Here is a 27,378-nt window from a genome sequence, read left to right as displayed (position 1 = left end):
TGCTTCAAAGTATTAGTTTAAGGGTGTGCACCCTTATGCAACCAGCTTACTGCACGTTTTTTTTTTTTATACATTTTTCCCCCAACAGATTTGTTTGCTTTTTCAATTGAATTGTACAGGTTATAGGTCACATTAAAGATGGGAAAAGTTTTGAAATGATTTATTGTGGTCTCATTTTTTTATATCACAAAAACCTGACATTTTAACAGGGGTGTGCACACTTTTTATATCCACTATATATATATTTATATATATATATATATATATATATATATATATATATATATATATACATACATACATATATATATATACACACACATACATACACATATATATATATATATCTATATATATATATATATATATATATATATATATATATATATATATACATACATACATACACACACACACACATACATATATATATATAATATATATATATATATATATATATATATATATATATATATATATATATGGTTTCCCTACATAATCTCGAAATTTTGAAATACTGAATTTCAAAATCTCAAGACCATATACCTGAAACCCCTAAATACCAACCAGAAGCGCGAATTTCAAAATCCCGACGTTCAGAGTTGTATGTAGTAGGTTTGTGTGTTCTGTGTTTTGGGTGACTGTGTGTATACGTGTATGTTGTAGGTTTAGTGCAGTGTTTGGGATTTTAAATTTCGCACTTCTGGTTTTCGGGTATCTGGTCTTGGGATTATGGGTGTCGGTATTATGGGTTTTCGGTCTTATATAGTGAACCTATATATATATATATATATATATATATATATATATATATATATATTTATTACACACACATGGGTGCTGTACCAGCTCGCAAAATCCAACTGATTCGGTGGTTTTCTTCTAGGTTTAAAAATCTACCAAAGAAAAAGTCACATGTTGTGGGAAAAAAAAGTGCTGAGTTTATCATCAACTGTTATAAATGGCCATAACCTTATAACACCTAAGTGTCTGAAAACAGACTAAACCTAGTAACATAGAATATTTTATTTTCTGTCCCCACCTCTCTCTTGAAGTAAACTGAATCCTGTTCAAACTTACTATTCTCATTCAATTATTCCCTACTTATCACATTCAACAGCTTATTCTTTGCTTCATTAAGAATAGAACTAGAATACCCTCTGGCCGAAGATCTCTGGCTGAAGTAGAGGAGAGATTACTCTTTAGAAGCCATCTATTTATCCATACTCTTCTAAATTCACCATAAGGCAATGACTTAATGAAATGCTCAGGGTACATGCTGGAATCATGCAAAAAATTATTCACAGCAGTACTCTTCTTGGCCCACTGCTCTTCTCCATATTTATAAACACTCTCTATACCGCAGCCCCCTCTTCCACAATTATCCAATACGCTGATGATTCCACAGTAATACGTGCTGATAATACCCTTCAAGAGCTACAAGCAATCACTCAATCATCCTTTTTCAAAACAGAGTCCTGGCTAACAAACTCCCATTTAATTTTAAACCCCAGTAAGACAAAACTCATGCTATTCCATCCTAATAAAGTTACTATAGCCACAGGATCTTTTACACTGTTTCCGCAAATAACACTATAACACTACTATCTTTCCCTCTCCACACAACAAACTTCTGGGTGTGGAAATAGACACCAATGTGAGATTTGACATCTACATCTCTCAATCAATTGAAGCCCACAAAAAATTAGTACACTATATAGGAACAAGCAGTATCTCACAAAATAAAACACAAGAATAGCTACTGCCCAAATTCATTTGACCTCAACCCTTCTTTATGCATCACCTATCCTTATTAACCTCACCTCAGGAAAACTGAACTGGTAAAACTAGAATCTTATTACAATAAAACAGCTAGGTATGCAGCACACTATTTTCAGATCTCATCATTGCTCTGCTCTAAAGAAATTAAACTAGCTTTTACATCTGTCCCAGGTTAACATGGCTAACAAACTATCATTCTGCAAAACCTCCATCACTATAAGGCCTATTAGAGCCTTATTCCTATGGTAGAATGCAGTTTCCAAAAACAAGCCCCTCTTATTGATCACAGCAGCACATTATCGTGCTGGTGAATCCACCTACTCTCATTATATTGTCAAGATCTGGAAAACTCTGCCTGTTGACATCACATCTAGCATTACTATAACCAAATTTAAAGAAATGCTAAAAACACACCTCATCAGTAAATGGCATTGTCCTTGCTTTATCCCAGACTAAGAAATTCCCACTCCTCCTAATCTTTCTTCATACTAGCGCTACTATCCTTGATTTAACTGTCGATTATGTATTTCTGTTACTATTAACTGATATGTATCCAATCACATGGGAACTCAAACTAAAAATATGTAAATAATGTATTTGAATCTGTCATCGTGAGCTTTGAGAGGAAATCTTTTTGGGACTTTGTGTGGACAGGCAGTATTTGGTACCTGGGCATCAGTGGGAGTAAACTGCAGATGCTCCTGAAGGTCACTAAGATAATTATGCTCTGTTATTTATATTTTTGTACTTGTATAAGTTTGACTTTTTACTTTTATTATTGTATATGTTTGGAGCTTTTCTCCTCCGGTCTCTGCTGAAAAAGGGTTTCCTTTGGCCGAGTCAGACTAACCCGGTTACCAAATGTCAAATAAAATAAACATACTGAACCTCGTGCTTGCAGATAAGGGATGACACTGCACCTTCCCCCCAGATGTCTTGTCCTTCCTGGTAAAGTCTCCTTTGAAATCAAAATCAACTCCATAATCACATTACAATTAGAAACGGGAACTATTCCAAGCAGCTTACCTTTTACTAAGTGATGGTTTGTCAAATTTCAATGCCCCTCCAGTCCCCGAGAACAAAAGCACCCTATGTTGAATTGCTCTCAGAAACTCTGTACAGCCACATCAATGGCTGCTGTACAAAACCAGAAGTAAGCCCAGGACTAGCCCCAGAAATAAACTGTCTTGGTGGCATCCCAAATTAAACAGGATATACAACAAAAGGAAAAAATATGGCAAAAAATCAGGAAGGCTAATTCCCTTCAAAATAAAAACTCTCAAACTAAATAGACTATTAAGAGGGCTAACTAGGTCAAGCAAAGCAAACTGAAGTTAAGATAGCCTCCCAGGTGAAAGACAAACAATAAAGCCTTCTTCAGCTACACGAGACACCTCAAGGTGCAGCAAACATCAATGTGCTGAACTGGTGGTTAATAGTGCTACCCTCACTGAACCTGGTGATACAGTGGACCAGTAAGCAAACAAATTCAAATCCAACTTTTCCATCCCCTCACCCCTAACCATTCCCCAAAACACCCTCAAACATAACCCCTCCAGTCATAATTAGGGAGCATGTACTTGCTGATTTGCTAAAAAAAGAGCATGGCCTCAATGGGTCTCTATAGCATCCCAGGATGCCTCTTCTAGAACAGTCTAAAATACGACTTATCAAGGCCCCCTGGAGTCATTACTTAATTATGAAACAGGCTTTGTGCCATGTGAACGGAGGAGTGCAATACTCATCCCCCTTCACAGGGAAGGACCTTCAACAGATCTTGGGAACTACAGACCCAATAGTTTTATTAATTACTCTTATTTGCAAAGCACTGGACATTATCAACAAGGACATATGAGACATCCATGAAGCTTATGCTTACAAAATCTGGTGGACTTCTTTCAAAAGGTCATGAAGGCAACAGATGAGGGGAAAGCAATGCATACTGCCTACCTAGATCGGACTAAAGCATATGGTACAGCAGCATTGCCTACAAACTTGCAAAACTAGGTATAAACCAGTTTATAACATGCTGGGTATCTAGCTGGCTCACTGATGAGACGCAGGAGGTTAGAACTGGTGAGGTCACCTCCACAAAGAGGCCAGTCATGAGTGGAGTCCCCCAGAACTCTGTGCTAGCCCCATTCATCTTTGGCATCTGCCTCTCAATTGCCAAACTCAGTGTCAAAGTCCTCTGGCTAACCAAGTTCGCAGATGATTGTGAATTGTGAGGAGACACTGAATCCCCACCTCCAAGATGAGAACACCCTTCAGGAAGGTCTAACACAGACAAGCACTAGCCATAGCTTAAAACTCAATGCCAAAAAATGTATTATAGTACATTTTGGGAAGCTGGCTACCCCTGATAGCCAAGTCATCAATAAAAACATCCCCTACAAGTTGATCAATTAGCCAGCAATCTGGGAAGTCATGTGGGTAGTAACCCAACCTTCAACCAACACGTGTCCAAAATGGTACAAAAATCCTTCTACGTTGCTCAATTTACAAGCAAGGCAATGGGATCTGGGTCCAGAGAGGTCATACCACTGTACTTGGCCCTCATCAGACCCATCATAGAGTGCAATGCCTCCTTTGGTATGTACCAGACCAGACCAGACACAGACGGCAACTAGAATGTCCACAAAGGTTCCTTACAAAAAGGTTACAGGGATTAAACACAATGCCCTATGCTGATCGCCTCAAAGCCCTGCCTCTTTACTCGGTGTCATACAGACTTTTGAGAGGTGATCTTTGCCTGGCATACAAGACATTCTGGACCCTGTCTTGATGAACCTTTTGCACATTTACAAAACAAACGGCATCAGAACTACTATTTTAAAATACCTAAACTTCACTTTTGACATAAATAGGACAGGTTGGAGACACACATGCTTATCAGAGAATTCCCATTCTCTGGAACAGGCTCCCCAACCATCTGAAGCAGAGTTCCACCCTATCCATATTTAAGCACAACTTGGACCAATGGAATGGCAATTGGAAGAAACATATGCAATCAGTAAATCACCCCCAATATACAAATCAAATTTGTGGGTTACATTTGGATTACACAGCTAAGCTTAAAAGGGCTCTAATGGTCATTAGCCTAGTATACACCTATGAACCTACATGCACGTGAAAGCTAACCACATTATGGCTTCTATCCACACATACATACACCCGTTATCTGATCTAAACACAAGTGACTGAAACAAAAGTGATCTAACACATACTTTATCTAAATCCAGCAAAGTAAAAGAAAACAATGTTTTTTTTTTGCAAATGGAGGCGAGCACATACAAAATACAGACAGAGCAAGACAGATCTGATGTATGCAAAACTATATATATATATATATATATATATATATATATATATATATATATGAGAGAGAGAGAGAAATACACAGGGATCAGTGTTCTAACCTGGTTAAATTCATACACATACACGATTCACACCTATCTAAACATAGACACTTTAGCTGATCAACTGCCAAGTTTTTATGTGCGTATATATGTATGAGTGTGTGCATGTGTGTGTGTAAACACCAATACAGACTCTAGCTGATCAAACATGTTTTTGGGAAGGGAAGAAATATCTGTTTTACACACAGAAAATTCACAAAAGACACAAGAAGAACTTTCAAATTCCAGACAGTGACTGGAAATCAGAACTAAACCCTAGACCCTGAAGCTGTGATGTAAAGGTCTTAACCACTGTGCTGCCTGTATAACTGCCATTTGGGTTACAGCAATTGAAAATTCTTACTACTCACTTATAGAAATGCAAAGAAATTAGCTCTGCAAAGATGTTTTTTGCAATTTTTCACACCACTGCCTTTTAAAATACCGTGTCAAGGTTGATGGTAACCTGCAGACATCCATAAAAGTAAAAAAATACTAAATACTCAGGGGTCTATATTAATATCTCGAAGTCTGACAATATCGAATACGACATTGTCGACACGAGAATACAGAACGCGCACTACATCGAATGTATAAACGGAAAATCTCCGTAGGGAGGAGATTTCCATTTACTTCAATGTAATGCATTCTCGGAGTTGGTATGGGGGGTGCATGGGAGCCTGCCCCCCCCTACACACTATTTATTTTTTTTTTTTTAATTTAGTATTTTTTTTTGGTTTCGATGGTTTAAAGACTTTGACCACTAAAGTTCGATCTTTAGTGATTCGAAGTTTTAAACCTTCAAGATTATAATATGGACCCAAATACTCTGTTCTTCAAAAGATTGCCAAGAACAAGTAAATAACCAGTAAAACATATGTAAAAGCAGACAACACTAGTTCACAAGTGGAAATGTTCAACTAATTTTAAATTATAACAAGAAAAGATAAATCAACTAAACTTTTAATCATAATAATACAACTTCAACTATACATAAGAATGCTAACCACATTAGCGCATCTATCCATAATCCCCAGCCCCGTACCCAGAATAAAAACAGCTGCAACTGGCACAGCTGCATAAGGCCTCAGGAGTTCTGCAACAAGATATGAAGACAGGATTACTATTATTAGAATGCTTTCACATAAATAATAGACTGTGCAAAGGCTGCACAACAAAGAAATTAGGATCATCATTCATCACATCGTGTGTAACAGCATCTTTCCTTTTCCGGATTCAGCTATCACATTAAAAACTCACAATTATAGGCTTCTTGACAGCCAGTGCAGCAAATGGTCATCACATAACATACGGCACAAATGCACAGTGGAGCACTACTAACCCCAAGCATACTACCACAGCCTCCCATAACAACAGGTTCTGCATTACCTTTCTATCACTCTCATCTGCCACATTTAACTAAAGACTGCTACTCCTAACATGCTATGTGGCTAGTCTGAATGAGCAGGGATAGAATATTACAAATAGTGAAGCACAGTTCTGCTCGACATACTTTACCTAAAAATCAACCAAATGAGCTACAGCTGCACAACATCCTGGTACCCCAAGGCACCAAAAGTATCTAAAAATCATGTTATGAATAGCCGTCTTAAAAGACATTTGAACTTGCACACTTGATTACTAAGCTACATTTAAGCCAACTGGCTATCAGGTACTAATAAATAATGGTTAAGGTTACATGAATACATATAAAGCAAGAAACACAGAAAACCCAGGGGAGGGGAAAAATGAAACATTAAATGTTACAATTATACAAAAAATGATCACATACTGGACTTAATTTCTCAATTCAACAATGGGAAACCATTTAAAAATAATGAACTGAGCTGGGGTGGTAAAGAAACTCAACAAAAGTAGATTAAAACCTGCCTTACAATTAAAAGCAGTCTAGAATTTAGCTAATAAGAAGTGTGGTTACTCTATGTGGATTGTCAGGAAAAAAGTTGATACTTGCACAAATGCTATGTGGGAAAAGTGCTGGAGACTTTTTTTTTTAGTGCGAGTGTTAAAATCCAAGGCGGTATAATCCCCATACATTTTCTTCCTGTATTCAACTTATGTGCTTTTAACTAACACTTAAATGGACTTAAGTGGAAAAATGTAGTACAGTTGAATGGAGTGCAATGCACTATTTTTATGTGCTTTTAAAACGTAATGATGGAGGAGTAGGACAGGCCTGAATGAAGAAGTTCGCCAGATACTCCAGAATGTTAGGCATATCTATGTTTGACACATCTTTTCCTCTTTCCATTACTCAAATGACAAACCTTTTCCATTTTCCAGCATAGTTCCTTCTTGTTGAAGGTCTGCGTGCTTCAAGAATAATGTCTTTAACTCTTTGGGAAAGTTCTGGGTTAGCTGCTGCTATGTGATGTTCCATGCAGTCAGTTGCAGCGTTTTTAGGTTTGGATGTATGATGCTGTAGTTGTTCTGAGTTAACATCAAAGGCATCAGGGGTATTAGCCACATATTGTTCGAGACATGCTCTTCAGTAGTGGGTACCAGTGTTGTCTTGGCCAGTTTGGAGCTATCAGGATTATCCTTGGACGTTCTTCCTTGATTTTTAGTAGTACCTTGTGTATCAAAGGAAGAGGTGGGAATGCATATGCTGTTAGGCCTTTCCAGTTGAAGGAGAGTGAGTCCACTTTCCATGCTAGTGGAGGGAATGTCCTTGTGCAGAATTTTTTTAGATGGTGATTCAGAGGTGATGCGAATAGGTCTATCTGTGGCATTCCCCATTTCTTGAGATGGTCTTGAAGATGTCCGGGTGCAGCTTCCATTCGTGGGCATCGAAGTGGTTCTGCTTAATATGTCTGCTAGGTATTGTCTTTCCCGGTACAAATATTGCCTGTAACTGAATGTTGTAGCTGAGTGCCAGGGTCCACAGCTCAAGGTCATTCTGCATAGGGGTATGAATGAGTGCCTCCTGTTTGTTGATGTACCACATGACTGTGGTGTTGTCTGTCCTTATCATCAACTGGCCCTCTTTGAGAAATGGTTTGAACTTTTGGATTGCCAGTTTTACTGCCAGCATTTCTTTTAGATTGATGTGCAGGTGAAGTTGATCCTGTGTCCACAATCCTTGCCGCATTTGTCCAGCATGTGGGCCCCCATCCGAGGTCTAGGCGTCTGTTGTGATGGTCTGGCTTGGTTGACATCTGCGAAAGGGTAGGCCTGGGTTTGACTGGCATGCCTGAGCCCACCATAGGAACTCCTGTTTTAAGCATGGAATTAGTGGGATTTCTGTTTCTAGACTGTGTCTGTGTTGGGACCATAAATTCTTTAGGTACCACTGTAGTTTCCTCATATGTAGTCTGGCAAATGGGACCAAGATTATGCATGATGCCATGAAGCCCAAGGCCTGCAGAACTTTTCTTGCTGTTAACTTGTTCAGTTTTGTTAGTGCCAAGAAGTAAAGAGGAAGTTCTTTTGTTTTTCTGTAGTCAGGAATGCCATTTGTTGTACTGTGTCCAATTCCGCGCCCAAGAATGTCCTTGTTTGGGATGGTATCAGCCTTGACTTTTGTAAATTGACTGTGTATCCCAGTCCTTGTAGCAAGTAAATGACCCTTTGTAAATCTGTTGTCAGCTTGCTTTTGTTGTCCCTTGTAGCAGGCAGTCGTCCAGGTATGGGTAAATTTGAATTCCTGTAGTCTGCAATGGGCGATTACTGATGCCAGGCATTTTGTGAATACTCTGGGCGCAGTAGATAAGCCAAAGGGCAATGCTGAGAATTGATAGTGCTCTGATCCTGCAAGAAATCTGAGGTATCTTCTGCAGATTGGTCTAATGGGGGCGATGCAGGTATGCCTCCTTGAGATCTAGAGTTACCAGCCAAGACTCCTTGCCCAGCATGGGAAGAAGTTGCTGTAGGGTCAGCATTTTGAATTTTGGGACAATGATGTATGTATTTAAGGTGGACAGGTCGAGAATTGGTCTCCAACTTTTTTCCTTTCTTGGAACTAGGAATAGTCTGGAGTAGAACCCTTTCCTTGTTCTGCTGTTGGCACTCTTTCCACAGCTCTCATGTTTGCTAACTCCATTATCTGGCGTAGAGCCTCTGTTTTTTGATTTGGAGGTAGATTTGGCATTCCTCTTTTGACTGGTAAAGTGTGGAAGTGAAACCGGTAACCTTGATCTATGGTTTGTAAAATCCACTTGTCTTTTGTTATGTAGTGCCAGTTCTTTGAAAATAAGGTTAACTTTCCGCCTAGAGGAGCTGCTATTTGTTCCCTGGTAGGCGGATTTAGGATTAAGTCACTGTGGTTGTGCTGATGTAGTGGCAGTGGCTGTGTCTGTGCCTCTGTTGTTACCTTGCCACTGTAGTCCTCTGTAGGCACCTCCTCTGGATTGGTTTCTGCCTCTGGAACGTCTATTCCTGCCCCTTTGAAATTTTGTGGAGTCAGGAAAGGACCACTTTTGGCAGGCCAGTTCCTGCTAAACCTTGGGGGTTGAACCTGCAAGAAATCTTTAACAGTTTGAACAGATTTTGCCTTTTCTTCCATTTTCTTCATAACCTGCTGGGCAGGTGTACCAAACAAACTTGTCTTGTCCATAGGAGCATCTAGCAACTTAGCTTTAACATGATCCGGTAAAGCATGTTCCTTTAGCCATGCATGCCTTCTTATCACTGTGCCTGTCATGGCTGATCTAAATGAAGCCTCCAGTGCATCATAGCCACATTTTAAGGAATGGTTGCTAACCTGTTGTATGTTATTTACCATCTCTAATACATATTTCTTATCAAGAGATTCATCAGTGGTTAGTTTTTCAGTTAACTGATCAAGCATAAACTCTTGGTATTGTATCATGTGAAACTGACAGTTTAAAGCTCTAGCTGAGAGAGTAGCTGAAGTGTAGACCTTTTACCCCATCTGTCTAGTGACCTTGCTTCCCTTTCAGAAGGAATAGGGTTTTAGCTGTGGTGTGCTACTGCCTTGGGACCCTGGGATATAGTTTCGGGGTCTGCAAGTGGGGCCTTGTAAAGGTGGTGATGAGTATCTGGCACCCTGTAAAATCTGTCTGGTTTGGCAGGGGCTGGGGTAAAGAATCTGGAGCGGAGCAAACATCATTGAAAGCATCATCCACCACAGAGAGAACAGGAGGTATAGCTAAGGGCCTGTGCTGTGGGAGGTGCAGAAAGGTCCTAAGTCTTTTCTGGAGTCTGAAAAATCCTGTTGCTGCCATTGGAACTGTTCTGCATGGCATGCAAGGTTTCCCCAAAGGAGAATTCTTCTGGTGGGGAAGCAGCTGGAATGGATTCTTCAGCATCAGAATCTTCAAAATTGGAGAAGGGAGCCTCAGGCTGGTCAGTTATGTCTGATTCATCAGCAGAATCATCAGAAGACACTGGCTCAGGGGCTCTGCCCTAGGTCTCTTCTCTGGGGCTGAGAGGCCCTGTCTGGGTGAGATTGAGATCCTCTAATTAAAGAAATTAAATCTTCTGCCAAAGAAAGCATTTGAGAACTAGAAGAGGGCCTGGATGTGGGGGTTTAACAGGCACTGTTTTAGTAGTCTTGGCTGCTTTAGCCCTGGCGAAGGCCTTAATGGACATGGCAGCTGGAGGCCTAGCAGCACCACGTGCTGGGGTAGAGACATCCAAGGGATGGTGTCTGATAAGTCAACCACCGTAGTGGGTAAAATTTCTGAGGTCGATTCAAGAGTTGTAGCAGGGGTCTCAGTTGTAAGAATAGGTTCAGCTGTACTTTGAGCAGTTTTCTCGGTTTCGGCGAAACTGAGACACTCGCGATTTGCTTTACCGTGGTTTCGGCGAAACCGTGGACCGCGGTGTCGGTCTTTATCTTTATGCGTTTTTGGGGTAGTCGGAGGATCCGGCGGCATAATGTACGCAAAATCAGAACCGAAAAACTGTTCTGCAAACTCCGACCGACGCCTAAGCGTTCGACGGTTGAAAGAGGCACAGGCCGAACAGGCTGCTACGTCGTGGGCTGGGCCTAAACAAGGCAGACAGTAAGAGTGGAAATCTTTATGAGGTATTTGTTTCCCACAGGTTAAACAATTGTTAACTTTTTCTGACATCGGCTGAGGCAAGAAAGAGTCCCCAGCGGGTGCCAGCTTTAGAAGTCTTCAAGTAGTATTCGGTAGAAGTAATCTCTGGATCCGACCGACCGGCACTTGCGAACAGCTTCTGCTTGGCCAGCGGCAAGAAAGACTGAGGAAAATGGCGTCGGCTGATGCTTTTATACCCGAAGACCAACAGAGATGACGTCGGGTGGAGTGCGACATCAGCCGAAGCCGGACCCGGACTTTGGAATCCGGCCGACTGCAGGGCTGCCTGACGACAGGACAACCCACTTGTTATGACTGCAGATGCATCCATGAAGGACATCTATATATATATATATATATGAGAGAGAGAGAGAGAGAAATACACAGGGATCAGTGTTCTACCCTGGTTAAATTCATACACATACACGATTCACACCTATCTAAACATAGACACTTTAGCTGATCAACTGCCAAGTTTTTATGTGCGTATATATGTATGAGTGTGTGCATGTGTGTGTGTAAACACCAATTCAGACTCTAGCTGATCAAACATGCTTTTGGGAAGGGAAGAAATATCTGTTTTACACACAGAAAATTCACAAAAGACACAAGAAGAACTTGCAAATTCCAGACAGTGACTGGAAATCAGAACTAAACCCTAGACCCTGAAGCTGTGATGTAAAGGTCTTAACCACTGTGCTGCCTGTATAACTGCCATTTGGGTTACAGCAATTGAAAATTCTTACTACTCACTTATAGAAATGCAAAGAAATTAGCTCTGCAAAGATGTTTTTTGCAATTTTTCACACCACTGCCTTTTAAAATACCGTGTCAAGGTTGATGGTAACCTGCAGACTTCCATAAAAGTAAAAAATACTAAATACTCAGGGGTCTATATTAATATCTCGAAGTCTGACAATATCGAATACGACATTGTCGACACGAGAATACCGAACGCGCACTACATCGAATGTATAAACGGAAAATCTCCATAGGGAGGAGATTTCCGTTTACTTCAATGTAATGCATTCTCGGAGTTGGTATGGGGGGTGCATGGGAGCCTGCCCCCCCCCACACACTATTTAGTTTTTTTTTTTTTTAAATTTAGTATTTTTTTTGGTTTCGATGGTTTAAAGACTTTGACCACTAAAGTTCGATCTTTAGTGATTCGAAGTTTTAAACCTTCAAGATTATAATATGGACCCAAATACTCTGTTCTTCAAAAGATTGCCAAGAACAAGTAAATAACCAGTAAAACATATGTAAAAGCAGACAACACTAGTTCACAAGTGGAAATGTTCAACTAATTTTAAATTATAACAAGAAAAGATAAATCAACTAAACTTTTAATCATAATAATACAACTTCAACTATACATAAGAATGCTAACCACATTAGCGCATCTATCCATAATCCCCAGCCCCGTACCCAGAATAAAAAAAAAACAGCTGCAACTGGCACAGCTGCATAAGGCCTCAGGAGTTCTGCAACAAGATATGAAGACAGGGATTACTATTATTAGAATGCTTTCACATAAATAATAGACTGTGCAAAGGCTGCACAACAAAGAAATTAGGATCATCATTCATCACATCGTGTGTAACAGCATCTTTCCTTTTCCGGATTCAGCTATCACATTAAAAAAACTCACAATTATAGGCTTCTTGACAGCCAGTGCAGCAAATGGTCATCACATAACATACGGCACAAATGCACAGTGGAGCACTACTAACCCCAAGTATACTACCACAGCCTCCCCATAACAACAGGTTCTGCATTACCTTTTCTATCACTCTCATCTGCCACATTTAACTAAAGACTGCTACTCCTAACATGCTATGTGGCTAGTCTGAATGAGCAGGGATAGAATATTACAAATAGTGAAGCACAGTTCTGCTCGACATACTTTACCTAAAAATCAACCAAATGAGCTACAGCTGCACAACATCCTGGTACCCCAAGGCACCAAAAGTATCTAAAAATCATGTTATGAATAGCCGTCTTAAAAGACATTTGAACTTGCACACTTGATTACTAAGCTACATTTAAGCCAACTGGCTATCAGGTACTAATAAATAATGGTTAAGGTTACATGAATACATATAAAGCAAGAAACACAGAAAACCCAGGGGAGGGGAAAAATGAAACATTAAATGTTACCATTATACAAAAAATGATCACATACTGGACTTAATTTCTCAATTCAACAATGGGAAACCATTTAAAAATAATGAACTGAGCTGGGGTGGTAAAGAAACTCAACAAAAGCAGATTAAAACCTGCTTTACAATTAAAAGCAGTCTAGAATTTAGCGAATAAGAAGTGTGGTTACTCTATGTGGATTGTCAGGAAAAAAGTTGATACTTGCACAAATGCTATGTGGGAAAAGTGCTGGAGACTTTTTTTTTTAGTGCGAGTGTTAAAATCCAAGGCGGTATAATCCCCATACATTTTCTTCCTGTATTCAACTTATGTGCTTTTAACGAACACTTAAATGGACTTAAGTGGAAAAATGTAGTACAGTTGAATGGAGTGCAATGCACTATTTTGAAAAGGTTAGCAGGACACTACATGCAATTGGCTTACAATATTGCAATCACTGTAAAGGTTAAACACAATATAAAGCCTACAAATGACAAAAAAACAATCAATTCTGAACATGTCTAGTCTATGAAACTATGACATCCTTAGAGACAGTCAGCCGTCTTAAATTGTACAGGTTGCGAATAAGTTGTTCTGACAAATATGCTTAGCAACAAATCACAAAAGCTTTTAAATTGTATTACTTTAAATATCCTATGCAGTAGTAATAGATCAGAACCATACTTGTTCCTTAACCCCCAAAATTGGCCATCATGAGAACTGCCACACTTACGGGATTTTGCTTTCTATTCTGTTTTTTTCTCCTCTGAGAATGGAGTCTGGGGCCTTATAACTGGAAGCAGCTCATTTCAAAATGTATTTTTCCCTTTTCTATTTGCATGTGATATAAAAAGCCAGTGACTTGCAGCAGTAATGTCAATGAAAGCATCAGTGCTTCGGCTAAATTACACTGATTTCTGCTTATTTAAGCTTGCAAAAGCACGAATGGTCTGATTTTCAGTAAAGAAATAAGGTAAAAAGTAGGGTTGTATGAAGTATTCAAAATTGTACGCCTTTAGAAATTTTAGAACATCCCTCTCTCCACACGTTTTAGTTGCAAATATTGTCAGCTCTGCTTATTCATCAGTAACTGACAGATGTCATTTTAAACAGCCAGTAAGGCAAGGATACTGCAAAGACAAGGTTTCAGAATGCATTCATCTTTATCTATGAATTATATTTTACTTTTAAATTTTATACCACAATTCATGTAAGCAACATAAAATTTGTTTTCTAATCTTAAGTGTTCTTAACCAAATTTCTCTGAATTTTTGTCAAGATAACATTATAAACCCATTTGATGAACACCACTTTACTTTGTGCTCTTGTTCATAGGTGTGTACTAGGCTAATGGCCCTGGAGCCTTTACAAGCCTAGTCCATAGGATTACTCTGGCATCGTGCCACCCAACCTCGGTTCCTAGTGCCTCTGTCCAGTAGCGCCACTGGAGTGATCCCCGGGGTGAATTTTCCATTTCCCATCCACTCATCAGGATTCTTCTTGAAGAGGGCCAGTGAGGTGCTCTGTTTGCCATATATGGGAAGTCTATTCCATAGCATGGGCAGTCTCTAGGTTATGAACCTGTCCCTCCAGCATGTTCTGTTGATTGTGGTAATGAGGTTGAGGTCTCTGGAGCGTGTGGTGGGTGCTGTGGGATTGTGATTTCTTTAGATGTAGCATGTCTAACAGAGCTGGGTCAGACATGACTTTGTAAGTCAAGCAGCGATCGCTTCTAAGTAGCCGATACGAGAAGAGAATAGGTTGGGAGTTTTTTTGAGTATGTTCATATAGGACAAATGTTTAAGGCCTACAATCCTCTTTGTGTGAGGTACTTTTGTGGCCTCTCCTGTTGCTGCAGGTGTCTAGTGAGGTACATGCCAAATGGGGCATTGTACTCTCTGACCGGCCTAATGAGGGAAGAGTAGAGTAGAAGGAGACAATGTCCTTTTCTTCCTGGACGCAAAACCCTTAGTAATGAGATGTGCCACACAGAAGGACTTTCTGACCACAGTGGCAACATGGTGGTCAAAACAGAGGTTGCCGTCAACCTGTGTTCCTAGATCTCTTATAAACACCTTCTGTGTTCAGTGGACTACCATCGATGTGGTAATTCAAGGGAACCAGGTTTTTCCCAAGGGGGATGGCGACACATTTTTTAGCACTGACCTTAAGGGCATGGTTCTGGCACCAGTTGTTGGTCTCATTGAGACCTTTCTGTAGGATGTCAACATCACTTGGGGAGTTAATAACAGCTCCCAACTTGCAATAATTTGTGAACTTTGTCAGCCAGAGTCCCTTTGTGTTGGCCTAGACTTCAGAGAAGTAGATACCAAACAGGAGAGGACCGAACCCGGTGGGGCTCTACTCGTGACTGGTCGACAGTCTGACTTGGAGACAGCTACTTTCACGCTGTGGGTTCTGTGAGCCAGTTTGCAACCCACCTAGTGATACAGGGGTTGATGCCTAGCTTAGTGAGTTTTTCTAGGATTCCTGAGTGGGGAATGGTATCAAAGGCCTTGGCCACATCAAGGTAGGCTGTATGAACCACCTTGCCTTCATCCACAGCTCTGGTGACTGACTCAAAGAAGGTCAACCAAACTGAGCAGGCATGATCTACCCTTCACAACACCAAACTGCGTAGGATCCAGAGTTTGGAGATTCCCTATATCCTTGTTTATTAGGTCCATGATGATGTGTTCCACAGCTTTGCATATCAGACTAGTCAGGCTAATGGGGCGATAGTTCCCGGGGTCTGTAGTCGCTCCTCCCTTGTGCAGAGGGATGACTGTAGGAGTGCGCCATTCGGTAGGGACAAAGCCTGAGGTGAGGCAGTGACTGAACAGGGCACACATGTGAGGTGCCAGTTCACTCTGTAGTTCACACAGAACAAAGCCAGGGATATTGTCAGGTACCATAGAAGCTGCATTCTTGGCGTTGGACAGTGTGGTCAAATAGCTTTTCCAATTTGACTCTGGCCATAAAGGAACAGGAGCAAGGTAAGCACTAAATATCAGCAGTCCAGAGTGACTGATCTCAGAACTTACTTTATTTATTTGACATTTGTTGACCAGGTTAGGCCGACTGAGCCAAGTCCCTTTTTCAGCAGAGATCTGGGAAGAAAAGCTCCACAAGCATTACAAATGAGTAGCATTTAACAAAATACATTAAAAAAATTTAGTTCAAAATATGAAAAAATGGGATTTTAAGAAGAGCTTGTACTCCCAATCTTCAGGGGTGGTTTTCTGCATCATCGAGTTTATAGATACTAGTGGGACACCTGATACTATAACTCTCAATTTCTTTGCTCAAGAATTCTGGGCAAAGCTAAAAAACAAAAAAAAAACAAAACACTGCAGAACAATGGCTCAAAAAAAATAAATAAATAATCAGGAAACTCTTTAAATGTTGCTATAATTCATATAAAAAATAATACAACACATTTTGCATCAACACACATTTCTTCATTTCTTCACAATAAGTATGAAACATTGATGTGTCTAGATTTATTGACTGACTGTAATCCTGAATTGATTTACTGGTAAACCATTTTTTTTAAACAAGGAACAGGGCAAAAAATATGATGCAAAATTGTAAAATCAAGGACAATCTCTGAAATCAGTAACAGTGTGACAGGCATGCATTATTCCTCTGAGGCAAACAAAAATGTCTTACCCCTGTTGTTGTTTGTTGACTGCTAAACACTAGTCACTGATCTGGTGTGGCAGTACTAATGTTGCATAATGTATTTATTTGCTGAAATCAGTGTGAAACTAGTACTGCTATGGCTTATGCTTGTGCAAATATGCAGAAGTTGCAGTTTGAAAATAAAAAGCTGGCTACAACTTATTTCACTTTGTAGCAAAATCATCATCGGTATTGCAATTATGCTTGTGTGTGGAAGAGGGGGATGCGATTGCAGCGTACTTAAGAGTTATAAGCTGCCTGTAATTTATTTCACTTATCATTACAAACATAGATCTTACATAAGATAGGTGGCCATTTTTGGTGGTTTGTCAGGAAGATGATGTATGTGTAAGTAACTGCTCATTACAATTGTGGCACAGTGAATAGCATTGCCGTTTCACAGTGCTTTGCTCTACTTGAGTTAATGGCTATGTTGTCTTCTAAGTGGAGTCTGCAAACCCTTCCCATCTGTGTCTGTCTGTCTATGTGCTCTGGTTAACCCCAGCACCTCAAAAACATGCAGCAGGTAAAATGGAATTCATCCAGTTTCTCTGAAGGTGAACATGCACAGTGTGTGTGTGTGTGTGTGTGTGTGTGTGTGTGTGTGTGTAAAATACACATACATAAAGAAACAGTTCCATTTCATATCATAGAATTATCATTTCATCGAGACCAAATAGTCGAAAACTCATTTCATCAAATCTCGAATCATTGAAAACTATAAAGCAACTATAAATAACATCCCAGACACTGTTTACTACGTTTATGCAGGAGGGCAAGCCCCCTGCACCCCCATGTGGGGGGCTCCGCCCCCCACACCCTCCCCATAATTAAATATACCAACTCCAAGGTCGCACTACAGTAGTGCGACCTTGGAGTTGGTATATTTATTTATGGTGGGTGTGGGGGGTGCAGGGGGGCTTGCCCCCCCTGCATAAATGTAGCAAAAATCTTTGTGGAATGTTATTTGTAGTTGCTTTATAGTTTTCAATGATTTGATATTCGATGAAATGAGTTTTCGACGATTTGGTCTCGATGATTTGAAATTCGATGAAATGATAATTCAATGATATGAAGTGGAACCAAAGAAACATATACACATAACTCTTCTGGGTAGCACTAAAAATATAGTTAACAAGCAGCTGTAAGACATATAACATGTAGCAGAACATTCTGACAGAGCTTCTAGGAATCTGGTGGCCCCCACACTCCAGACTGTATACATGGATTTTGACAAGAACTTAGTGGTGGCATCTGCTCGTAACCACACTCATTCTAAAATCAGACCTCCTCAGAGGTGGTTAGAGAAGATTGCTGTAGACGGGTCGGGGATGGTGGGGGGGGGGGGTGGAGATAGTATGATCATTAGCTGGAACACATAACTGTAGTCATTTTTTTTTCACTATTTTCACAATCACACATCAGGCAGGTATACATGTAGCTAGCTGCCTTTGAGGGATAGGGATGAGAAGTGATAACGCAGCCTATGTACACGTATGACAGAAGTCACTTAAAATATATGACTGTTGCCATCTGAACTTCTGCTTTTATCTGAAAATAACACTAGAGAGACACAGTGGCTGTCTGTTTTGGATAGTACTGATGCAAACAGTATTCCCGAATAGGATTTGTGTATCCTGACATACAATTGTTTTGTGACTTTATTGTGAGCTACTATTTTGTTATCTTTGAACATTAAGCTTTAAGTCTTCCCTGAAGAAAGAAACAAAGCCTGAAAATCTTTTCTTACTCATGATTTTTGTCCAGGCCACTACTCGATTTAAAGGATGGGAAAACTGTCTTTAGCTTTGCCCAGCATCTATAATCCTGTGGCTTAACTGAGTTACTTCCTGCACACCTGAGGTGTTGGCCAGGTAAGGTGTGCTGAAAGGATGCAAGAGATGCTAAAGCTGAACAGCAACACATTCTTTAAATCACAACCTTTTCTTCCAATGATGACATGAACATTTTTTAAACATTCAAAATGCACTTTCGAGCACAATGAAAAACTCATAGATTCTTGGAAAAGCTGAAGCAAAATGCACAAAAAAGAAAAAATGTAACATGCATGGTATGCCGAGCCATGTATGGAGAAAACAGGGGGGATTACTGAAGGGTGCAAACAGCAGCCCGTAACTTCAAACCCGGGGCTGTATGTGCCCCTAGGCGAAGTATCCAGTAAAACTCTTCTATTACTGTACACTCTTTAATATTGCCACCAAGTATTGTACCAGTTAAAACCTTTAATACAGAAAATTTAAAAGCATGATTAAAACCGTTTTCCTTCTTATGTTTGTATAAAGCACTTGTCAGCACCTCTCTTTTAAATTCTTACAAAATGATTTCCGGTATGTTCTTTGAACTTCTGATTGGTTTCCCCCACATAGTACACTTGACATAGTTACATCTAGCCAAGTACAAAAGAGTTTTTGTTTCACAATTACCGTATGCATTACCAGTTATGGGATGAATAAACATGTCATCTTCACAAAAAGCGACAGTAAATGCACCTACCACACTTAAATGTACCTTTTTAATTTAACTTGTGTATGCTCTTTATAACATAACAGATGTTTCAGATTTTGACTTTTTCTATATCCAAAACTAGGTCTACGTACATTACTTAAATTTAGTTCTGGTGCAGCTTGTAAAATGTGCAAATATTTACTAATTATGTTAATTTTAGCTGTATTATTGTTGTAAGTCAAAATGCATCTGATTTTATCTTGTGCATGCTTAGTGATACATCTCTTTTCTAATTCTGCTGAGAAAATAGGTTTAGCTGCTTATTTCCTTTGTCTCAACTTCATTACAAATTTTAACCGTTTTCTTATTATACTCTCTTTCAATTAAATCAGAAATCACATTATCCAACTGTATATTCATATTTTCATCCACAGTATTAAGCTTTGCTAGCCTAAGGAACGGATTCTTCACTACGTTGTCAAATATATATATTGTGGGTGCATACTATTTCTATGATTATTTATCAGAATCAGATTTATTCTTACGTTTTAAACACTGTCTCACTACAGAGTACTGACGTCCTAGATATTATAATGTTAAAGAATGGCGATGGAACACTTAGCACTAAGTTATACAAACCTGCTAAAAGGAATGCACATTTACAAACAAAATGTTGACATTTAATGGGGGCCCCAAACTTGTAAACATTTTCCTCATTCTTTTTTTTTTACTGTAACCAAGATGAACTTTAACATTCTTCCTTAGACTCACCCATGACTAAAAATAAGTATGCATACCATTAAGTGGACTGAAAAAAATATGTACATTTCCATTAAGAACATACAGTGCTCATGGATAACCCCTATAAACAGTCTAAACATATAAAAATCTGACACCAAACTACAAAAAGCATCAAGAAACCAAATGTCTGAAGAAACTACTTGAAATATGTCCTAAATAAACTTTACACTTTTAACCCCAGGAAGTGGCACACTATTCAACTTTCTAGTTCAAATTGCCAAAAATAGATTTCAAACTATCAAGATCATAGCAAAGCAAAATGACCCTTATGTTACTGGCACTGAATGAATACATATTTCATATTCTCCACTTACATAAACCTAAAAAAGAGGGACCATTCTCCCAGTATATTCAGGATATTAAATTCCCAGTTTGGCTACTTAATGCTTTGTTCAGAAAACAGAAATGTAAATACAACAGGTTTGTTATGCATGGGAGACCTGGGGGTATTTACACCAATATGGAAGAAGTTAGCAAACATACAGTGAACAAAGAGACAAACAAGCATGTGCTGTGATATATTTAATAATCAGAAGCACCAGTAGATCAAGAGAATACTGCTTAATCAATTTGTGGTCATCAAACCATCCATTTATAAACTGCTGATCTTGCTGACAACCCTGATGATAGCATACTGAGCATGGCAGACCAGACTTCCCTACACATGGACATGTGCATATAAGCATAAAACAATCACATAATAGTTATTCATCTATACAGCAAGAAACTACCACTTGTTTTACCCTAAGGCACTCCACAGTGTCTGCAGGAAAATCATGATATGAAAAGGTCTGCACATTTTTACTCCTCAGTCTTAAACTGTCCTCCACTGACGAAGACAGAATGGGACAACTGCACTGCTTATAACACCTAATGGGACTTAGGTGCATAATGGCTCCTCTGAAAAGAGTCACTATTTATTACTCTACTGCCACCCTCCCACTGGATGTCTACAAATCAGACTGCTGCTCAGTTTCCATTTCAATCACTCTTACTACACTTTCCCCAACTGAAACTAAGCTATAAGATATCTCATTTTCTATCTCCTATTACTAGGGTTGACAACTTTTTATGTCAAAAATTCTGGACATGTACATGAAAGCAAAATGCATGTAATTTTGGTACCCCCATCCCCTCCCATGCAGCCATTCCAGTGTCCTATTACTTGGCTATTTCTCCACTTTTTCCCATTTGCCATAAACACTGTTCAAAACTCTGTGTGCACAGTTTTCTGCTTTACTTCTTCAATGATTACATATATTTACATTTAAATTAAAACTTTTATTTCAAATTTTATAGCACAAACACAGACAGACATTTGCTAAAGTAATATAGTCTCACAATGAAAACAGACTTAGCATTAAAACTTTTCTGCCTTTGAAACTCACATTCACTGAAACAGCATTAAAACCCACATTCAAAGAAAATGCATCTGGCCAGTGGTGAATTTTTAGGACCATGCACAAGTTCTTTGATTCACCTTCGCGATTGTAGTAAATTATAATATATAATAATCAAATGATATCCCTTGCATAATACAACAACACTTGTTAGAGCATGTTCTAAATCTATAGTTTTGAACATTTTTCCATTTGATCCTCAGGCTTGTCACACTTGTACTTTTGTATACATTACATTTGTATAGCACCAGTTACTAATATTTGTCAGAACTCTGTGACTACATCTGTCACCAGAAATTAATTATCCCACAAAAAGAAACCTTTAGACTTCTTTGATCACATTAAATTACTAAGTCGCCACCAATAATACTGAAATGCATAATCAAGTGCAACAAAAATACTCTGTTTAATCACCTAGTGAAAACAGAAGTAAAACAACATTATAACTAAAACAGTATCATAATCCAGTAGCCTTCTGTTTCAAAATACATTTAATTTTTATGGAGCCCGTCAGCCCTAGTATCTTTATTGCTTGCAGCTTTAGCCACCAACATAGCTACTTAATATCCAATAACAGTACTTTGAAATATTACTGTATAACTAGCAATTCCACATTCTATCTCCTTTATATATGCAAACAGACTGTGGAACGAGTAGGTAAAACTGCAACATTTCATAAGTACCTAAACCATATTTGAAACATGTTCGTACTTGGTCCAGAGCGCAGTTCAAATGTCTTCAAGAATTCAAATTCCACCCACATGGAAAACAAAGATATAAACAATCAGCTGCACAGATGCAGAAGACTGTTTTCCACTGTGCAACCAGATGCAAGCAAAGGGTGTTCTTTAAAAGATCACCACCCTTAAAAAAAGTTTTGTTTTTTTTTTAATTAAAAGAAAATTAATCTTCTGACATTTTTTCTGGACAATATGCTGTCCTTTCCATTTTCTGGACAGTGTCCCCCAAGTCTGGACAGTCCAGAAAAAATCTGGACACTTGGCAAGCCTAGAATGGCAACAGATATAAATGCTCTTATTCCTAAACTAAAACTTGAATATGCCATTCTCTTGCACAGAGAACAAAATATTTTAATTTGCCCTGCTAGCACATGACCAAATACAGCACTGTGATCTCTTAAAAGCATTTCAATTGGTTATCAATACATATTTATGTCAGTAGACTCCCCTCATATCAACATTGCCAAAGATCAAATATGTTCACTGACAGAAATCCTGAACTCGGTCAGACCCCGATGCAAATTACTCATGGTGGAATAGCATTTACTTGAACTGGCCCCTCCACCTGGAACTATCCATTCCTCCTCCACCGATATAAGGCAGCAACAAACCCTGACTGCTTTTAGGCAGATATGAAAGAACATTTTGTGAAAAAAATCACGATGAACATATTTTAAGGATGCTGGACAAACAGTATCTAATCATGATATCTCTTATATAAATGTTATGATTTACATAATTGACTTGGTGTATACCAGTCTTACAGACCTTTACTGTATCTGACAGTATATCCTTTTGCATATTTATGTTAGTAAATAAACTAATTCTGCTGTACATCTGAAATTGTGAAGGTTTTCTCCTTACTCAGCAAGTACTTTACGATGTAACTGTACAAATTAATGCACACGAACATATTAATACGGCTACTTGTGTGATATACTGCATTTTAACTGTTGCTCAGCTGAACCTTGGTTGTGGCTGGACAGAGTCACTACACCAGTCTACCAAACAGCGATAAAAAAATAAACAAACTCCTAGCACCCTGGGAATTCATGTTCCTAGGCAGTAGGTTCTAATGTTTGGAGCAAAACACAAAACGTAACATTGCGATCTAGATATTTACGTCAAGAAGTGTTACAACCAAGCAAAACAGAAGAGCAGAAACAGCATTTCATTACGGTTCGTTTATTACTAACAGCAAAGCGATAAGCTATTTCATACGTTTTAGCATAAAACATTGAGTTATGTTATCATTTTAAGGGAAAAGACACAACAACTCTGTACCCTCGATCAGAAAAAACTTTTTGTGCGTATCCCAGATGCCGGGAAGAAGTCAAAATAGAAAAAAATGTATTTACATTTTTTCACAACAGCAATGCATCACGTCCACTGCAGTCATGCTGACTTGTCCCTTACACCATCAATAATGACAGACATAGACTATCATATACAACCCGCTTGCCCAGGGACGGCACTGCTCACGACTATTTAGCTATCTACTGCAACTGGTCAATCACCCAACATTAGTGCATCTTCAGTGTAATCATACAAGAGAGAGCTTCAGCTACTTTGGTAGACATCTACCCCCAACGGCCCTATTGCTAAACTATGGCACTATTGAATGACAACGCAGCCTGGCGCTTTCTCTACATCCCCCGCACAGCAGAAACACTAAGCAAGCAGCCTGCAAGAGTTGCACCGGCGCTCCCATTCGTTCCACTAGACGTGAGCAGAGCACTGGGGAGGGGGCAACATGTCTTTAACACTTCGAACAGAAAATAAAAAAAAAACTCACGTAGTCAACTTATGACTTCATCCTTTTGCACGCATACCTCTGCAATTTACGAGAAAATCCCAATGCCACTAAACATACTAACGGTGCCTGAAATCCCAACACACAAAAATGGAACACCGGTACTCTAAAATGCCTTGCTACATTGTTCAATCAATGCCTCAAGATCATATCCCAATGCATTGTGGGAAACAAGGGAGAGCCGTGTGAAAAACAACACACTGCCTCTTTCCGGTGGGAAAAAGAACTGAAGAAGAGCAAACGTGAAGAGAGAGTTATAGCGCGCCACCTGAAAACGTGTATGTAGTTACAAAAGGCGAAGGAACAAGACAGAACAGTTCTTGAGAAAGTGTATGTTTGTGCGCGCACGCACGGCTGTCCTTAACATGACTAACGTCTCGACGAGAACGAGTTCTCTGGCATGCGCCCGTTTAGTGCCAGCCAGGATAGGCAGCGGGTACCCTGTAGCCGTACTTTAACGACTTCAGCTTTGCGCTCTTTTTTTTTTAATCTTGAGGCAGCTGTGCTCCTCCTTAATTTACTGACTTTATTCATTAATTTAAATCCATTTAAGAGACTAACTGTGTGAGGCATGGACTGGTAACTGAAGATGTTCTAGTTAAAAAAGTAAGAAAAAAACTCCTCTTTCTGTCTCTCACTTATGGTTTTATGGCTCTGAATCTGAAGCCGAGTCCATGACTCTAAACGTGGTAAAGCGGGTATGAGGTGAACAAAAATGAATAAAAGTAACCATACCTCTGAAGTGTACCTCATTATGAGGAACGCACCTCATTTGGGGTCTTAAAAAGTTCATGTCCCTCGAAATTCCTCAAAGTTCAACATTGAAAGACTTGTCACAGACACACACATAGCTCTCAACCTTCCATCTCCAAAATGAGGAACACCAGCCCTCGTAATGTGGATCAAATGGGCAAAATGTGGAACACATACTAATGGCTTACTAGCAACTTCAACTAGGAAGGTCATAGGATGGTTAAAATATGCTGATTTTACTTATAAAGAAGATCTTTTAAAGAATGAATATGATTCTATTTACAATGGATTTCACTTAAAAAATCCTAACACTGAATGTGTGACAGAGTCTTTCAATGTGGAACTTGAACTTTTTAACACCCCAAATCAGGTACGTTCCTCATAATGAGGTACACTTGAGCAGTATGGTCACACATTCAGTGTCAGGAATTTTTGCAAGTGAAATTCATTGTAAATAGAAATGAATCATATTAATTCACTAAAAGATCTTTACAAGTAAACTCAGCATATTTTAACCATCCTATGACCTTCCCAGTTGAAGATGTTAGTAAGCCATTAGTATATGTTCCACATTTTGCCCATTTGTTTCACATTATGAGGGCTAGTGTTCCTCATTCTGGGCATGGAAGGTTGTGAGCTATGAATGTAACAAGTGTACCCACAATTCAGTGGGCTGTTCCAACAGTGTATGACATGCATGTTCAAGCATTTTCAAACTTTTTAAGTACTTTTGTTGATGGATCTAATTCATTGGCATGGATGGATCTAGAGCTATTGTTCCCCCATCAGTGCTTATGTTTAGTAATCGGCCAATAAAATCATAACAGTTTTGAGTCCGTTTTTTTTTCTGTTACAGCTTCAGCCATAAACTGTTCTTGCAGGCAAGTTCTTTTCTCATCCTTGACCCTTTTCTTTGTGAAAACAGTCTGAATGGAGGTGTGAAATATTGGCATTAGGGCAATTGGCAGATAATCAGTAGTCCAAGCATCCCATTTGTGACAATAAAACATGACAATCTCCTGGTTATTTTTGTTTCATCTAGTAAAATATATAATAATTTGCTGTGATTCCCAGATAATACTAGATATATACTAAATAGCTGCTCCCAAAAGGAAAAAATAAACACTTTAAATAAATAGTATGTAGTGCATGAAGCTCCCTGATTATGCTAAAAATGTTGAAAATATATCCAGGTTCAGTAGTGCTATAGCTCGAGACCTGTCCTTAACAATTGGCACCTCTCTTAAGTGTTAAGGTCGGGTCTCCACTAAAGCAGACAACAGCAGCAGGCATGAAATGCTTAATTTCACCTCCCATTCCTGCCTGCTGAAGTAGACAAATTGGAATTAAATTAATTCCCTTAGACAAGGAATACGTAGGATATCAACCACTCCCACATTGGTTTACCATCTTTCAAAGACAGAACAACACATATTTTTTTTAAATCTTATTTTGGTTCATTTGTAGTACATGGAGAAGATAAATCTCCATGCACTACAAAGAATTGTGAATGGGTCAGATGATTGTCACCCATTCTCCACATGGATGCATGCCAAAATTCAGCTTGAGAGGTGAATTTCTTGGCATACAAGTCTCAAAGACATAATAAAGTGGTCATTATCGTCGACCTGCTCATAATCCTTTAAGTCAGTGCTATTAATTTCATATCCATCTGATAATGTAATATTTATTGGTATTTATACATGTATTTACTTTAAGAATTCAGTAAATACATAAATTATGTAATATCAATGAAATTATATTTTAATAGGTTGATAGTGCTACTCATTTGTTGATATAAGCAGTCTTTTTACATTTTTTGTTTAACGTGAATACATTTGTGAAGGAAATAAATGCACTTTTAAATATATAAAATGGGTAATGTAACAACATGTTGTTGTCTCTCTGACTCATTTGTGTGTCTTCCAGTTTAAAGCTACAGTAAATAGATTGACCTTATAAAGATGACCGAACTCTAATGTGCCCCTCCAACTTGGATGAATTTCAGCCTCAAAACTGTGACACCAGAGATCATGCCTAATGCTTATACTTCCTGTGCATAGCTTGGGGCAGAACTGGATTCTGCATTTGGTTTACACCAAACTGCTCGTTGTGGGCAAAGTTGCTGATTTACATTTACTAAAGTAATGATGATGCATCTTCATAGCTGAAATTCCATGTGTTATGCTGGTAATTGTTACTTCAGTTTCCAATCAGCACGATCATCCGTTTGCAATTTTTTGGTTTATGCAAACAGATCCAAAGCAGATTTGTGTGTATCTATAGGAGAAACAGAATGCTAAGTTAAGAAAACTGGCAGGAGAAATGCAAGTTTTGTTGAAAATAACCTAGTCTAAAATGTCACATTCT

The 27,378-nt window shown here is 38.9% G+C and overlaps 1 protein-coding gene across 2 annotated transcripts in view; it reads right to left on the bottom strand.

Moving 5' to 3' along the window:
• EXTL3 (exostosin like glycosyltransferase 3) overlaps positions 1-24,468 on the bottom strand; it is a 1,000,838-nt gene extending 976,370 nt beyond the window's left edge. Inside the window, exon 1 of one of the 2 annotated variants that reach the window (XM_044062714.1) lies at positions 24,238-24,468. The gene's annotated coding sequence lies outside the window, so the exon portion shown is untranslated. The remainder of the gene's footprint in view (positions 1-24,237) is intronic. The other variant, XM_044062715.1, reaches the window with a different exon arrangement.
• Between the last annotated feature and the right edge of the window lie 2,910 nt (positions 24,469-27,378).

Source organism: Protopterus annectens, chromosome 2.part1 (assembly GCF_019279795.1).
Source record: "Protopterus annectens isolate FY-2018-M chromosome 2.part1, PAN1.0, whole genome shotgun sequence".
NCBI lineage: Eukaryota > Metazoa > Chordata > Ceratodontiformes > Protopteridae > Protopterus > Protopterus annectens.
The sequence above is the reverse complement of the archived record's forward strand: the minus strand, read 5'-3'. Positions and strand labels throughout refer to the sequence as shown.